Here is a 17,407-nt window from a genome sequence, read left to right as displayed (position 1 = left end):
CTTGCGTCTAGCTATAGGACTAAAGTCACCTTGGGAATTGGGATCACATTGCTGCTTCTTTTATTCTCCGTAGAAGTATGGTCACATTGCTTGAAAGCAACGACTTTCCTAGGTTGGCAATCGGCGTAGACATTTTTTGAAAGAGCTACAATTTATGGGACCAAATTGCATCAAAGTCAATTGAACAATGAAGGAGACAGACGTACACACGGAAATACAAATAAAACAACTCCTGCTCAAGTTGCCCTCTAGATAGATATGCCATTCAACTTTTAAACCATATCCTCTATTGAGATACCCTCTACCAAGTACCAACAACAAAAAAATTTATTAAAACAAAGGAGATTTCTATTTAAATCCTTTAGTTTTATAATGTACTGAATAAAGTTTTATGACTTTTAAAATTTTAACTAAAGTCCAATAATATTATAACCATTTCATGTTACACAATATTGGTCCATTATTTTTATTTTTTTCATACATATCAGGCTCTGAGTTGTTGGTGGCCATTTTCGATTATTCGGCAATACATTTTTACTTCTTTGTCAAGCCCTAGTTTATCGGCTTTATATTAGATTTTAACTATGAAATTTTGGGCTCCGCCCAAAATCTTAGAATTAAAACCTAATATGCAACTTCCACAAACCTCATTCTATACCCTAGGAAGATATGAGGTTAACCCGTACCTTATACCCACAAAAAATAAAAAAATCATGACATATTTCTTTGATAAGGCAATGATCAAAGGACTTTATTTGAAAAAAAAAAAAAGTCATAAGATTTTTTTCCAAATAAGAAATATTCGAAGGACTAAACTATAATTTTTCTTTAAAACAATATACTCATATTTGTCTCATCATAAAGAATAAACTAACAATTTAATTAGTATGCATGTTACGTGTCTTTTTATTTATATAATGGCCAAAATATATATATATATCACATTAACAGTATTTTTTTTTTTTTTGAGATGCTAATATAAATTAAACATATCAACTAGTTATTAATCTAATAATATTTTTTTTATAATAAAATAAATTTTTAAAATTTTAAAACTTGAGACGAATCATAAAAATAAAGTATAGTATTTAAGAATCTATCAAATACGACAGTTCAAGGTTGGATTAATGCCGTGGCCAAAAAAAAAAAAGGTTGGATTAATGCCCTTGGCCAAAAAAAAAAAAGGTTCGATTAATGCCGCTTTCACCTACCCACAAATCGAATTCTACTTCACAATGTTATGGAAGTTTCGTGATCCATAAAAATATGAGGAAATTACAGATTTGGTCCACTTATTTTATACCTAGTTCAATTTTGGTCCACGATCTTTTTTAAGTTCTGTTTTGGTACACTAATTGTTTCATTTGTTCAATAAAGGTCCAGATTTGTGACTTTAAATCTTTTGGGTTGTGTTTTCTTCAATTATAATTGAAGTATAAGTTATATTTCATCATTTCTTAGTCATAAAAACAAATTTGGAGTATTATAATCTAAGAGAATTGAGATTTGGTGAAATTTGAAAAATTGGCAGTTTTGGGTACTCTACTTTAGGGTCAATTATCTTGAGTTTTAGAACTCCAATTTGAATGATCTTTATATGGTTGTAAAGAAGAAATGCATAGCTTTAAAACAAGTATATATTTGCTGAATTTGGGTGAGATTTGATAGGGTAAAAAGCAGGCCAAATTTGAGAAAACAAATCTGGACCTTTATTGAACAAGTGAAACAATTAGTGGACCAAAACAGAACTTAAAAAAGATTGTGGACCAAAATTGAACTAGGTATAAAATAACTGGACTAAATCTGTAATTTTCTCTAAAAATATTATAAATTAGACCAAATAGAACAAGTGGGTCTTACTAAAAAGACTAAAAAAAAAACAAAGTGAAGTCAATCTTCTCATCGAGCTTTTCCTTTATATAAGTCATGTGTCGTCTTTCTATTTTCTCACCATCTTCTTCATCACTATCTACAAATCTATCACCTTCCTCTCTTCTTCTGAAATGGTGTCAATTAACGACGAAATCGCTCACGAATTTCGCTTCTTCCGGGCATACAAAGATGGCCGCATCGAAAAGTTCTACACAACCCACAAACTCCCACCCTGTAACGACTCCATCACCGGGGTCCAATCCAAGGACGTCACAATTTCACCTGAACCCGCTGTCTCTGCCCGTATCTTCCTTCCGAAGATCCACGACCCGACCCGAAAACTCCCCATCCTCTTTTACATGCATGGCGGCGGGTTCAGCTTCGAGTCCGCCTTCTCCCCCATCTATCACAAACACCTCACCTCACTATCCGCCGAAGCCAACGCCATCGCGGTGTCGGTCGAATACGGGTTGTTCCCGGAGCGACCCATACCCGGTTGCTACGAAGACGCATGGACTGCGCTCAAATGGGTCGCGTCCCATGCAAATGGTGATGGACCCGAGTCGTGGCTGAACGAGTACGCGGACTTTGACCGGGTGTTTATGGGTGGGGACAGTGGTGGAGCGAACATGTCACACCATCTGGCGGTTCGGATCGGGTCGGGTGAGGTACCGGGTCTTAAGATTGTTGGGGTGGTGATGGTGCATCCGTTCTTTGGGGGTTTGGAGGAGGATGACGAAATGTGGCTGTACATGTGTCCGGAGAATGGTGGGGTGCAGGATCGTAGGCTGAGACCGGCCGCAGAGGATCTGGCAAGGCTTGGGTGTGAGAGGGTGTTGTTTTTTTTTGCTGAACATGACCATCTGAGAAAGGTGGGTGGGTGGTACTGTGATGAGCTGAGAAAGAGTGGGTGGGGTGGGAGTGTTGAGGTGGTGGAGCATCTTGGTGAGGCCCATGTCTTCCACTTGCTCACCAAACCTGATGGTGACAAGGCTCTGGACTTGATCAAAAAATTTGGGGCCTTCATCAACCAAAAGAAGGTGGGTGCCTAAGTTGTTGCCTCTTCTTCAAAATGTCAATAAGGAATTGCATCCATTTTCGTAAATTAGTAGAATAGTAGGGTATGGCTTTGCTATCTCATAAAAAATGCCTTCCAATTTCCATTTTCGTATACTGATAGGTTGCTGGTCTTCTTTTAATTGATGGGGCATTCTTGCACAACGAGGTGGATCTTATGTATTATGAATCTTACATTATTAAGAGAGGATGATTGCCTTAAAAAATGCCTCACTTGTTATGTCAAGGAATGTGATAGCATCATAGGATAATTTTAATCCAATTCTATATTTGACCAATTAATGGGTTGATCAAATTAGAATAAAAGTAACTCAACCCCTATTATGTATAAGTGAGATAAGTGGCTCCAACTATAAATTATGGATAACTTTTTCTAATACAAATTAAAATCTTGTGTGAAATCTAGGTTTGAAAGATGTGTTTTAAGTTCTGAAGTCTGACAATAGATTTTGAGATTCATGAAATGAATTTAAGATTCAAGGTCTAATTTTGGATACAGGATTTACATCTTAGATTTGGGTCCAAAGGTCGTGGTCATGGTCTAAATTCGAAGTCTCACGTCCAAGGTTTGTTGTTCCAGGCCTGAATTTAGTAAAATACAATCCTGTTGTATACCAAACACATGATACCATTATTTAATTAATTAACTAATTCAGTTCTTTTAATTCTATGTTATGCAAAACATCATATGATATGGTCCTATTTAGGCCCCGTTTGGGATTGCGGTGGAAGACCCAAGAGCTGCTATGGATGACAATTCTCAATCACCTACAGCAGTTTTGGTGTTTGGTAAAAAAATTAAAAACTGTTTTTTCTCACAATTCTCAACTCCCCACAACAAAAACAGAAAGCAGGTTTCTAGGTGCTTTTGAAAGCTGCAGTGAATCACAGCAACAATGAATATTTTATTTTACCCATAATATCCTCATTGATTTCTATATTTTTAATTTTTTTATTTCAAATTAAAAAATGTCTATTGTTAGTTATATTTTATATTGTGATAATTAATTATGATATTTTATTTGCACGATTAAAATTATAATATTCCTAAAAAAATAATAGACATAGTTATTTAATAATGTTGTTCTTAGAAAATTAATGCTAATAAAAATTTGTAGCCAAAAATTTAAAAAACAAGTAAAACACATTTTATTTTTACCAAATAAATAAGTGAAAGACACTTTTAGCATCATGTCTATTTTAATAATTATATACAGTCACAGCACTTTTACATTAACATTTACCAAACACTTTGATACTGTTTTTTACACTCACAGCACTTTTGAAAACATACTTTACCAAACACTCAGCTGCTTTACTTTACAGCTGACTTTACTTCACAGCTGTTTTACCTCACAACTGTTTTTTCACACAAGAATACCAAACTGGCCCTTAGTCTAGTCTAGTCTAATCTAATACATAATAATAATTCAATCCAATCATGCATAAGGAGTGACGCCTAAAATTATATGGATATGATAACTTTACTCACAACAATATATGTAGTGCTTGATCACACTATAGAAGAGAGTTAATTTCACCCTCTATGATGTGCCTCTTCCAGCTCAATATTATCAACTTTACCAAGTAGCTAATTTGCATTCTCATGGTCAACTTGAGAATAAACTGGGCTTATTCTGTGGGTCACATATATAGAGAGCAGAAGTCTTCTGATTTTTTTTTTGGGTAAGTGCAGAATTTTTCTGATGATCATTTGGCTGGGCCGAGCCACCAATTTGGGCTAGGTTTTCATAGATTTAATGATCCCCTACTTCTGTTTTCCCCATCTTGGATGTGCCCCATTAGTTTTCTTGGTTTGGGCTTCGGCCCGCGCACTTTTAAAAAAAAAATCCTTAGAATTACTTGTTTAACATGTATTTTGGAAGAAATATTTTCGATTCTTTGTTATTCCTTGATATGATATTGTATGAATCTTTAAAACTCCTCTTTGTATTTTAGAAAGGAATTTTCTAGCATCTAACCCGAGTGAGTTTATGTTATAGATACAATATGATCAATGTGTTTGGTTTGGAGATAAAGAGTTTCGTATTAATTTTTTGGTTCATTTTATAACTGTGTCGACTTGAGTAAAATACAATTGATATATAGCCATATAGGTAAGAGATAATGTCAATCTGCTAACATTTATTAAACAAGTTGGTTTGAATTGACTATTAGGAGTTTAGGACTCATTATCAACTCGAAATGACTTCAATTGTACACAATTTGAACACAATATGACTTTTTTTTTTTTTTTTTTTTTTTTTTTCAAAATCACAATAAGAGGCAACCACTTTATTTATACAGTGAAGATATCATGTGTACATTAGAGTGATAATAAATAATATTAGATGTATCATATTTTTTATATTATATGGGTATCACTTTTGTAATAGAGTTAGAGCCCACCTATATAAGTTAGTATTATCCTTGTTAGATAAATGATACACATATATAGTTTAAGTTATTTACACTTACACCTTTTGATGTTTTAAAATTGTTGCACGTTACCCCCTTCCCCTTAATGTATTGACTTATCCACTCACTCTTCCTCTTCCACTTGAAACGTTCACACCACCTTTTTACACTCCTCCAACATTCTTATTTGGGCTCTTTCTTTTATTGTGGCCTAATGTTTTTTATTTGTAGGCGGTTATGTATAATAGTTTTGAAACCTCAAGAAATGTATATGTATATTTTGAAACCTCAGAAGTGTATGTGAAAAAATAATAAACAGTGTAAGTGTAAATAACTATTTATAGTTTTAAAATGTAATAAACATACTACTTTTTAAGTGATAATAGAGTAGGAATTGAGGTGACCGGTTTGAGACCACATAAATATGCGGCCCCTTGATTATGTACATAGTGCATAAATTGTCAGGAAAGAAAGCAAGTTCCCTATCCAGCTTGGTACCCGTTTTGGTATCAGACTTTTAATCAAAGCCATTGGGAGAGTAATAGAGAGAGAAAGAAAGGATTCAAGAAAGGTTTTCAATGGCTTTGATTAAAAGCCTAGTACCAAAACGGGTACCAAGCTGGGTAGGGAATATGCTCTCGTCGTGAAAGATCTTGGCTTTTCCTGATGTTTTCTTGTTCATATGACCTATCCAACAACATCTAATCGTTGTCCCATTGGATCATTTACAATAAAAACGCGCCAAAATGAGGGAAAATAAGTGATGGGGACGGCCAATTATTGGCAACATTGGATTACTGCAACTTGTTGTACACACCAGAGGCAAGTAAAAACAGCATGAAAGGTAAGTAAAACATGACTGATATATGGATCGATTATATTTAATGAAGCAAAGCGTGTTGAATAAAATTATTTGGTTAAACTGTTAACAGTTAACACACATGCTCATATGGTCCCAATAACAGTACTCAAGTATATGTAGTTAAGTTGAACTTGGCATGTTGATAAATTGTTTTTTCCGACATCATGTAAAAGTTAACAAATTTATCTCAAAAGCAATTGTAACATTGTGGATTGAATTTTGTTTTTAAACAGTCTTAAAGAGGATGCTCCAACCAGAAGTTATTTGGTCTAGTGGTATGACTCTCGCTACGGGTACGAGAGGTCGTCAGTTCGATTCTCGCAACACCCACTGTCAATCTTTTTGTTGTTTTTTTCTTAACTTTGATTTGAGCTTCGCTAATAAGATACATTCACTGTAGGTGGTGGAGAGATATTCTTGTGACCCTTGTCATTGCTAGTTATTGGCTAGAAATTTTAGGTAGAGATATGGCAACTTGTCATTTTGGCCTAACCTTGTTTTCATGGCCAAAACCAAAAAGTCTTGCACCCACTTCATTCACACATCTCTCTCCCCTTCTCTCCCTTATCCCCTCTCTTACCACACACACAAAGTCCTGCAACATAATCCGCTTGTCAGCATCCTCTGCCATGGATTCAACAAGCTTGAGCACTGAAGTTGACAAAGACTTCTCTCCCTTCCTTAAGATATACAAAGACGGCCGAGTGGAGCGACTTTCAGGCACTGATATTGCCCCCACAGGCTTAGATCCCGAAACCGGTGTGCAATCCAAAGACTCTGTGATCTCGGCCGAAACAGGCGTATCGGCCAGGCTCTACATCCCCAAAACTGTTATAAAACCAACCCAACAAAAGCTTCCTCTGCTTGTTTACTTTCATGGAGGTGGGTTTTGCATGGGGTCACCATTTTGTGCCTATTACCACAACTACCTCGTCTCCTTGGTTGCAGAGTCAAATGTTGTTGCTGTCTCTGTTGATTACAGGAAGGCCCCAGAAAACCCTCTTCCGATTGGATATGAGGATTCTTGGGCTGCCCTCAAATGGGTTGGGTCTCATTTTGAAGGACAAGGACCTGAGCAATGGTTGAACTCATATGCTGATTTTGGGAAAGTGTTTTTGGCTGGTGACAGTGCTGGGGCTAATATAGCACATCACATGGCTTTGAGAGTGGGAGAGGAGGGTTTGGCTGGTGTTAGGCTCAATGGGATTGTTTTGGTGCATCCATATTTTTGGGGGTCAGAACCAATTGAGGGGGAGACTGATGTGGTTGAGAAGAGAGGGAGGGCAGAGGCAATATGGCGGTTTGCTTATCCGGCGACAAGTGGGGCTGATGACCCGCTCATAAACCCGGGTAAGGATCCGAAATTGAAGAGTATGGCGGGTGAGAGAGTGCTGGTTTGTGTTGCTGCGCAGGATGTGCTGAAGCAGAGGGGGTGGTATTACAGGGAGTTGTTGAGGAAGAGTGAGTGGGGAGGGGATGTGGAGGTCATGGAGGCTAAGGAGGAGGACCATGTGTTCCATTTGAACAACCCCATAGGAGACAATGCTGTGGCTATGCTCAAGAAGATTGCTTCCTTCATTAATGCCTGAATTTGGGGTTGATTCTCTCTAATTTCACCGTTGGTGGTACTGTCAATAAGCCTTTGGTTCTGTTCTAAGCAATAAGCAAGCATTCTACTTCTTGTTTTCATTATCAATTCAACCCATTTTGGGATCACAGTCTTGATTGTTGTATGCTTCATTGTTACTATGATATCCTTGGAGCTGAGAATGACTCGTATGGTTCACCTTTTTCTTAGATAAATTTTGAGTGTTGCAAATATCCCCTTGATTTCTTTTCCCTTTTTCTCTTTATTTGTTTTTTTTATAAACATGACAAAGTAACAAATGTACCAGCAATCTATCCAAAGCCAGTTAATACGTGAGATTCATACTTAATATTTGCACAGGAGTTGAAAATCAACACACAAAATTCTGTTCATCCTTGTTTTGTTACATAATTTAATTAAACACTCCGTTTGTATTGACATTTGAAGTGACATACACTATACCCTATCTTATTCACATAGATTTAGGTAGGGGTCGGCAATGGGCCGGGCCGGGCTAGCCCGGCCCAAATTTTTTGGGTTCGGGCCGGGCTCGGGCTTGAATTATAGAAGCCCAATAGGGTTTTCAGGCTGGGCCGGGCCGGGCTTGGGCTTTAATACACAAGCCCAAGGCCCGCCCATCGGGCTTTGGCTTGCGGGCTTGGAGGGCCGAGCCGGGCTAGGCCCGAACGGGCGGCCCAAAATGGGCCTAAAGCCTATTTAGACACATATATATCTTCAAAAAAAAAAAAAAGATTTTGGCTATATTGTGATTTGAACATGAGACCTCACATAACAAGCTTTAATTCTCAACCAACTAAGCTGACTAGTTTATTTGTCAAGTTTGTGAATTATAACATATTTAATAGCTCTTTCGTTTATTTAATTCAATAAATTATTAATATGTTTATTAAGTTATTATATAATACTATTATGTTAGTAATAGTGTAATACCATAAATAATAAACTTTTAAAATTATATACAACATTACAACGATAATAAAACATAAATGTACATATGTATTATTATATATTTTATTACATATTTTTATAAACAAACGATGCAATTGTGTTGTCAACGATCCAAACCGTTCAAATTTTAGTTCCTCACTCAAAGATAATTTGTGCAAAAAATTAGCTCAATCGGAGATATAAAAGTGACATAATGGTGGTCAAATTAATGAACGATCGTGGTTTTTCTAATGATCATCGAATGGGTAGATGAATTTCGATTTAGCCGATTTTTTGTACAGATGATCTTTGACTATGAACATAGAAAATGAACAGGTCAGATTGTTGAAATCACGTTGTGGTCTTCATAATTATGGAAACAATAAGGTTTCAACGGGAAAGTTATTAGAATTATACTCTTCAAGTGTATTTATATGTAGAAGCTCACATATCGATCTTGTTTTTAACGATCCGAACCGTTCAAGTTTTAGTTCTCCACTCAAAGAGAATTCTTGCAAAAAATTAGCTTAATCGAAGATGTAAAAGTGATTTTTCTAAATGTAACGGTGGTCGAATTAATGAACGATCGTGGTTTTTCTAATGATAATCGAATGGGTAGATGAATTCCGATTTAGCCGATTTTTTGTAAGGATGATCTTTGACTATGAAAATAGAAAATGAACGGTTCAGATCGTTGAATTAATGAAATGACGATTGTGGTTTAATAACTTTAATTATATTTGTATTATAAAAGTTGTATATACACATATACATTTATATTTTATTATACTTGTAATGTTGTATATAATTTTAAAAGTTTATTACTTTATTATTTATGGTATTACATAGTTTACACTATTACTATTTACTAACATTATAGTATTATATAATAACTTAATAAGCATATTAATAATTTATTATAGTAAACAAACAAAAAACCTATTAAATATGTTATGATTTCCAAATTGGGCTTTGGGTCGGGCTTTGGGCGGGCCTAAACGGGCCGGGCTTCGGGTGGCCCATGGGCTTCAAGAGGATGGCCCAAGCCCAACCCAAGAGACTTTCGGGCCGGGCCGGGCCGGCCCAATTTTCGGGCCAAATCGGTCTTCGGGCCTAATGGGCCGGGTGGGCTTCGGGCCTTGGGCTTTTTGGTGAGGCCTAGATTTAGGATCAGTTTGGTACTGCCATGACCTTCAGTTGTTGCTTGGTTGAAACATTATTTATGAAGAACTATGCATAAAATTAATTGCTTGATAATGATTTGTGAAACCAGTCTGTTTAATCAAAAACCATTGCTCTTATCAGTACCTAAAAGCACATTTTTGTAACCAAGAAACATAAAACATACCAAGGTAGTACAAGGCATAAAACATATGAAGAAAAAGAAGAAGCTAGCAAAAATTACAACAATGGAAAACCACCAATCTGGCTTGCGATGCTCACTAGCAGACTCTGAAACCACAACACACGGATAAATGAAAACAAAAGCCAATTAATTCATGAAAGAAACCATCTTTCCGAGCATGGTCACAGCATTGTCTTGTTACACAATTTTAAACACTTCGTATTGACAAGTGACACACACTAGTATCCTGCCTCATCCACAGAGATTGAGAGTAAGGTTGAAATATTATTTAGGCAGTACTGCTACTTTCACAAATTACAACATATTACATAACAATGTAGCTATTACAAGGCATAACAGAAGCTAATAAAAATTACAACAATTGAAAATCACAAACCTGGCTTCATAAGCCATGGTCAGTAGAAAACTTTCAAACCACCACAACTGACTGATAAATAGAAACAAAAACTAATTGAAGAAAGAAGCCATCTTTTTCAACATGGCCACAGCATTGTCACAATTGGGATTGAACAAATGGAATACATGGTCCTCCCCCTTTGCTTCCCACACCTCCACAGTCCCTCCCCAACCACTCTTTCTCAGCAACTCACTGTAATACCATCCCCTATCTTTCAGAAAATCTTTCTCAGCAACACAAACCAGCACTTTCTCACACCCCAAGCCCCCCCAACTTCGGATCCTTACCCGGGTTGATAAGTGGGTCATCCGACCCACTGGTCAAAGGGTAGGCAAAACGCCACAAAGCATCCACATTCTCTCTTTTAGGCATAGTTTGGTGCTCTTCCCCAATTGGTTCTGTGCCCCAGAAATATGGATGCACCAACACAATCCCAATCAGCTTCACACCAACCAATCCCTCAAAACCCACTTGCAAGGCCATGTGGTGAGCTATATTAGCCCCAGTACTGTCACCAGCCAAGAGAAATCGCTCTAAATCTGCATACCCATTTAGCCACTCTTCAGGTCCATTTCCATCAAAATGAGACCCGACCCATTTGAGAGCAGCCCAAGAATCATGGAAAGCAATGGGCAGAGGATGCTCTGGGACTCTCCTATAGTCTACAGAGACGGCAACAACATTGGCCTCGGCGACTAAGGAGTTGAGGTAGTTGTGGTATGTGGGAGAAAAGGCAGTATCAATGCTGAAGCCACCTCCAATTCCATGAAAGTAAAGGAGAAGAGGAAGCTTTTTAGGTGTGTTAGTGTCGATGGTGGATTTGGGGATGTAAAGCCTTGCAGATATGGCTGCAGCTTCATGTGAAATTACAACATCTCTGGATTGGACTCCAGTTTGGGGATTGATTGATGGAGGAACTATAGATGTGCCTTTAAGGAGAGGAGAGAAATCATGGGCCAAGTCGTTGCTCATGCTTGGATTCATGGAAGAGAATACTTAACACACAAGTATGTGTATGGGGGCTCCTCAGTTTTTCTTATGCAGAGTGATAGAGTTAAAATATATGTTGGTGATTGTGCTTCGTTGGGTTCGATGGACCTTTTTAATTCTATATGCAACTTATGCATCTTTCAGCAACAAGAGATCTAATAAATATTTTCATATTTGTTTGCTTTTTGGTATACTTTTATGAGTGCTCATAAATGTGGTCGAGTGTCACCCAAGGGAGAGCTCATAGGCATTTTTAGTGTATATCCTTAGTAAGTAAAAAAATGGGAATATTAATCCCGCGACAAGTGGGACGGATGACCCGCTTATAGACCCGGGAAAGGATTCGAAATTGGGGAGGTTGGGGGGGTGAGAGAGTGCTCGTTTGTGTTGCTGAGCAGGATGTGTTAAGGCAGAGGGGGTGGTATTACAGTGAGTTGTTCAGGAAGAGTGAGTGGGGAGGGGTTCTGGAGGGGTAGAGATCTCCTGTCCCCAAATTCTATGTTCCTCATTTTCTCTTCTCACAGACTTTGAAGGTCTTTTCTTAATTCTTGTTTTACTTTAAAAAAAAATAATTTTTTTTCAAAATATGTGAGTGGGACAGGGAGGGACATGAGGGTTTGGGGACAGGGTATCTCTACCCGTTCTAGAGGTCATGGAGGCAAAGAAGGACATGTGTTCCATTTGGACAACCCTATTGGAGACAACCTTCATTAATGCCTGAAATTGGGGTTCTCTCTAATTTCTCCATTAATGGTGGTTCTGCTTGTCAGTGTTTAGTTCTGTTATAAGCAAGCATTCAACTACTTGTTTTCATCAATTCAACCCCACTTGGGATCACAGTCTTGATTGTTGTATGCTTCGTTGTTAGTATGATACTCAGACTACTTCTGTAAAATAGCCTGGGAGCTGAGAATGACTTGTATGGTGCACCTTCTTCTTTGATAAAATTTTAGGTGTTCAAACTATCCCCTTTGATGTTTTTGCTTTTATTTTTTGATAAAAACATAACAAAGTAACAAACCAACAACCTATCCAGAGCTAGTAGATGTCTCAGACTCTCATACTTAATACAATACAGAAGAAATAAGCAACAAAAATGATATTCATTCTTGTCTTGTTACACAATTTTAAACACTCTGTATTGACAAGTGACACACACAAGTGTCCTGCCTCATCCACAGAGATTTAGAATAAGGTTGAAATATTATTTTATGCAGTAATGTTACTTTCACAAATTACAACATAAAACATAACAAGGTAGCTAGTACAAGGCATAACAGAAGCTAATAAAACTTGCAACAATGGAAAATCACAAACCTGGCTTCTTAGGCCATGGTCAGTAGCAAACTTTGAAACCACCACAACTCACTGATAATAGACACAAAATCTAATTGAAGAAAGAAGCCATCTTTTTCAACATGGCCACAGCATTGTCACTATTGGGATTGATCAAATGGAATACATGGTCCTCCCCCTTTGCTTCCCACACCTCCACAGTCCCTCCCCAACCACTCTTTCTCAGCAACTCACTATAATACCATCCCCTATCTTTCAGAAAATCTTTCTCAGCAACACAAACCAGCACTTTCTCACACCCCAAGCACCCCAATTTCGGATCCTTGCCCGGGTTTATAAGTGGGTCATCCGACCCACTAGTCAAAGGGTAGGCAAAACGCCACAAATCATCCACATACTCTCTTTTAGGCATAGTTTGGTACTCTGCCCCAATTGGTTCTGTGCCCCAGAAATATGGATGCACCAACACAATCCCAATCAGCTTCAGACCAACCAATCCCTCAAACCCCACTTTCAAAGCCATGTGGTGAGCTATATTAGCCCCAGCACTGTCACCAGCCAAGAACACTCTCTGTAAATCTGCATGCCCATTTAGCCACTCTTCAGGTCCATTCCCATCAAAATGGGACCCGACCCATTTGAGAGCAGCCCAAGAATCATCATAAGCAACAGGCAGAGGGTGCTCTGGGACTATCCTATACTCAACAGAGACAACAACAACATTGGCCTCTGCCACTAAAGAGTTGAGGTAGTTGTGGTAAGTGGGAGAAAAGGCAGATTCAATGCAGAAGCCACCTCCATGAAAGTAAACGAGCAGAGGAAGCTTTTTGTGGGGTGAGATGGAGTTGGGGATGTAAAGCCTTGCAGATATGGCTGCTGTTGCAGCTTCATCATGTGAGATCACAACGTCTTTGGATTGGACTCCAGTTTGAGGATTGATTGATGGAGGAACTGTGGATGTGCCTACGAGTCGCTCAACTCGGCCATCTTTGTACACTTTGATGAGAGGAGAGAAATCATGGGCTAGTTCGTCGCTCATGCTTGGATTCATATGTAAGAGATACTACACTAAACACACAATTATGAAGGATGTATGGCAACCTTGTTCTCTGTCTTTCTTATGCAGAGCGAGAGTTAAAACTTAATATATTATCTCGGTGATTGTGCTAATCTAATTGACCTTTGTAATTCTATCTACAAATTATTCATCTACATTTGAATTAAATTTTAATAGTGATATTCAGTCTCTCTTTTACGGGGATAAAAGTTTAAGTTTAAATTTTATGTACGCCAATTGTTAATAATATAAAATAAAAACATTTAATGGTTAGAATTAGTGTAAGTTCATAATTTGATTTCCTCTGATATAATTAAAAAACAAAAACAAAAAAGTCAAACAAATATTTTCACATGTTTGATTTTTTTATTTATTTTTTATTACTTTTATAGTAAAATTATTTGAACTACATTTATCTAACACATTGTGTTCATAAATGTGGTATAGTGACTCCCTACTCATAACATCATGCATGACGATGCTAGTTTTTATCTCTCTTCACCCATTACATCATGCATGACACCGGAGTTATTCCTCTTAATCTTGATACACTATTAGTACATCACGCAACAAACTTTTCTTATAATTTGAACCGAAACTTCCGACCACTAACTACTCTTGGGAAAATTATTGCAAGAAATTAACGTTTGTAAAAATGTTAAGACAATGACTAAACCCGTAAGTGGGGAAAGTATTTGACACATGAGCTTTTTTTTTTTTGTCTGATTTGAGTCATTTGACACATGAGCTTGGAAAAAGAAACCCATGTATGAATTTTAAAACTTTATATTCCAAATATGGTCTTTGGGTCACAGGTCACTATCTTTTTACAAAAAAGATTGCCTACCAGAAGTGTATGTGGTTGTGATTTCTACACGATCCTCTATTACTTTATATAGCAGATAACGCGAATTGTATATTCCCATATTCTTTTGTTTTTTTGAGAGAAAAAAGAGATGAATGTCCTCGTACAACTTTCACTCGAGCAATCAATAGAAAAATTATTGGCACGTTATGTCGACCAAAAGAAAAATTACTGGCACGGCACCTTTTGTCCACCAAAAGAAAAATATCACTGACACATCACACATGGACATGGTCCACATGGATCATTGGTCAAGAATTCAAAGTTGAAATATTGTTTATGCAGTAATGAATGCATACGTATTTTACTTCCACGAATTACGACAAATTTACTTTCATCATAAATATAGTAGTATTAGGCCATCCACAGTGGTGAGAGTGAGAGTGAGAGTGAGAGTAAGACATAGCCTGAAAAGTGATTTTTTGGCCTGAAAAGTGATTTTTTGTCCTGAGAGTGAGAGTGATATGTGCTGAAGCTACAGTGGTGCTGAGAGTAAGAGCTGAGAGTAATGTAATTGTATATAATTAAATTAAGCCTAAGTTAGATTAAGTTATAGTTAAGTTATAATTTATAGTTTAAATATTTATAAAAATTATACCATTAGTTTTATTTTAAAGAGATCTTTAATATAAGGTCAATTTTGACTATATTTGAATTTATAATTTTATTATCTAAAATATAAATTCTATATTTTGTCTCCACCAATACTTTTATTTCATTTCACCAACATAAAACAAGAAAATTTAAGACAAACATAAATAAACATAAACAAATAAAACAAAAAACAATCATAAACAAACACAAACAAACACAAAACGACAGCCACAAACACAAACACAAACACAAACACAAACAAACACACAATGGTATTGGAGACATCTTCAACATTTCGGCGTTCATCGCCGGCGTCGGCGTCGTGCTTGGCCACGACTTCCTTCTCGCGTCCAAAGGTGCTGGACCAAATCATTCTTCAGTTGCTGGTGGAGTGTTGTTGACCGTATCAACCTAACCCGAGAAAGCCGTTGCTCTAAAAGAATTGGCTGATAACTTTGGCCTCCATCATATGGTTCAGTGTCATACCGTGCCACAGCCCGGGAGATTCTTTCCTGAACGTGGTCAATGTCATCGTCCGATTCATCGTCCTCGTTCTCTGGACGCTCGTCCTCAATGATCATGTTGTGCAAAATTATGCATGTCTTCATAATATAGCCCATATCATTGGCTTTCCATCCTCTGGCGGGCTTTTTTAGAATCTCTCATCTAGCCCTCAGAATCCCGAACGCCCTCTCGACATCTTTCCGGTAGGACTCTTGATATCTTGCAAATAGCTGACTTGCCTCTCCTACCGGATTCGTTATTGTTTGTATAAGCGTGGCCCATTTGGGATAGATCCGATCCACTAGATAATACCCCATTGTGTAGTCATTGCCATTAACCTTATACTTGATCTGATGGTTTCGCATCTGCTCCTCATCATCAAAAAGGTGTGAGCCATCCAATACGTTGATGTCATTGTTGCTCCCTGGAAAACCAAAATTGGCATGCCAAATCCACGTGTCGTACCCGGCAACGGCCTCTAATATCACAGTTGGGGTGTGATAATGGCCTTGATATGCCTCTTGTTGTCCTACTGGGCAATTTTTCCATTCCCAATGCATGCAATCCAGACTCCCTAGCATACCTGGGAATCCTCTATTTTTAGCCTTACGCAATAGCCGTTGGAGATTAGCCACTATTGGTGTGCGGAGGTATTCCGCTCCGTACACCTCCGGAATAACTCTTATGAACTTCTTGAATGACTCCAGCACTGTGGTTTGGGCAATTTGGAAGCCCTCGTCTGGGGCATCAGCCGAGTACCCAGCGGAGAGCATTCTCATGACCGAAGTCAGCTTTTGCTCTGGCGTACAGTCCCATCTTCCAATAGCGTCTTGTCTTTGTTGGAAGTAGACATCTTTGTTGCACACATCTTGCATCATCTTTAAGAATAGTGATTTCTTCATCCGATAGCGTCGTCGGAACATCTCTTCAGTATATCTTGCTCTAGGGTTGAAATAGTTGCTCATAATAAGACCATGGCCTAGTTGTCGGTCTCGAGGGATATATCGTCGTGGTTGGGATGTGCCTCCATGTATTGGCCTTCTTTCACTTCGTTGTGTATGTCGTCGGTAAGCAGCCATGGCACACGCCGTGATATTTGCGAGCTGGTCATCGTACATGTCTAGTTGTGCCTGAAACATCTCTTCATCTGAATCATAATCGTGGGGGGTAGACATCCTGAAGCAAAGTGTAAACGAATTTTCTGCAATTACTAAGCATGGTGAATTGGTGAAGGCACGACATGGTGAAATTTATAGACTAGGTGTGATAATGTAAACGAATCAAAATCTTATCATCTTGGAAAATTAAACGAATCAAAATCTTATCATCAGTCATAACAGGCTATCTTATCATCTTGGAAAAGTAAAGGAATCCGAAACATATTTAATAATAGGGTATTTTATTTTAATTCATAATAAAATGCATACATAAAGTACACGACAGAAATAGTTGGAAAAACAATGACACGTCAGTCATATTGTGAAAAGTCAGTGTTGGGGAAGTACCCTCCCGAGCTTGACGTGCCCTGATTGGCCTCGTTAGCAGCACTTGCCCTCCACCTCGCCAAAATTTC

At 37.7% G+C, this 17,407-nt stretch overlaps 4 pseudogenes; 2 read left to right on the top strand and 2 right to left on the bottom strand.

Moving 5' to 3' along the window:
• Nucleotides 1–1,971: 1,971 nt before the first annotated feature.
• On the top strand, nt 1,972–3,066 carry LOC147276792 (putative carboxylesterase 5 pseudogene; annotated as a pseudogene).
• A 3,578-nt stretch (nt 3,067–6,644) lies between these two features.
• Nucleotides 6,645–8,048, top strand: LOC147276791 (putative carboxylesterase 7 pseudogene; annotated as a pseudogene).
• Nucleotides 8,049–10,466: 2,418 nt separating this feature from the next.
• Nucleotides 10,467–11,668, bottom strand: LOC147276790 (putative carboxylesterase 12 pseudogene; annotated as a pseudogene).
• An 875-nt stretch (nt 11,669–12,543) lies between these two features.
• LOC147276789 (putative carboxylesterase 12 pseudogene) lies at nt 12,544–13,957 on the bottom strand (annotated as a pseudogene).
• Between the last annotated feature and the right edge of the window lie 3,450 nt (nt 13,958–17,407).

This window comes from Dryas octopetala, chromosome 8, assembly GCF_963921425.1.
Source record: "Dryas octopetala chromosome 8, drDryOcto1.1, whole genome shotgun sequence".
Taxonomy (NCBI): Eukaryota; Viridiplantae; Streptophyta; class Magnoliopsida; order Rosales; family Rosaceae; genus Dryas; species Dryas octopetala.
Note: the sequence above shows the minus strand (reverse complement) of the source record. Positions and strands in the feature narration are given on the sequence as shown.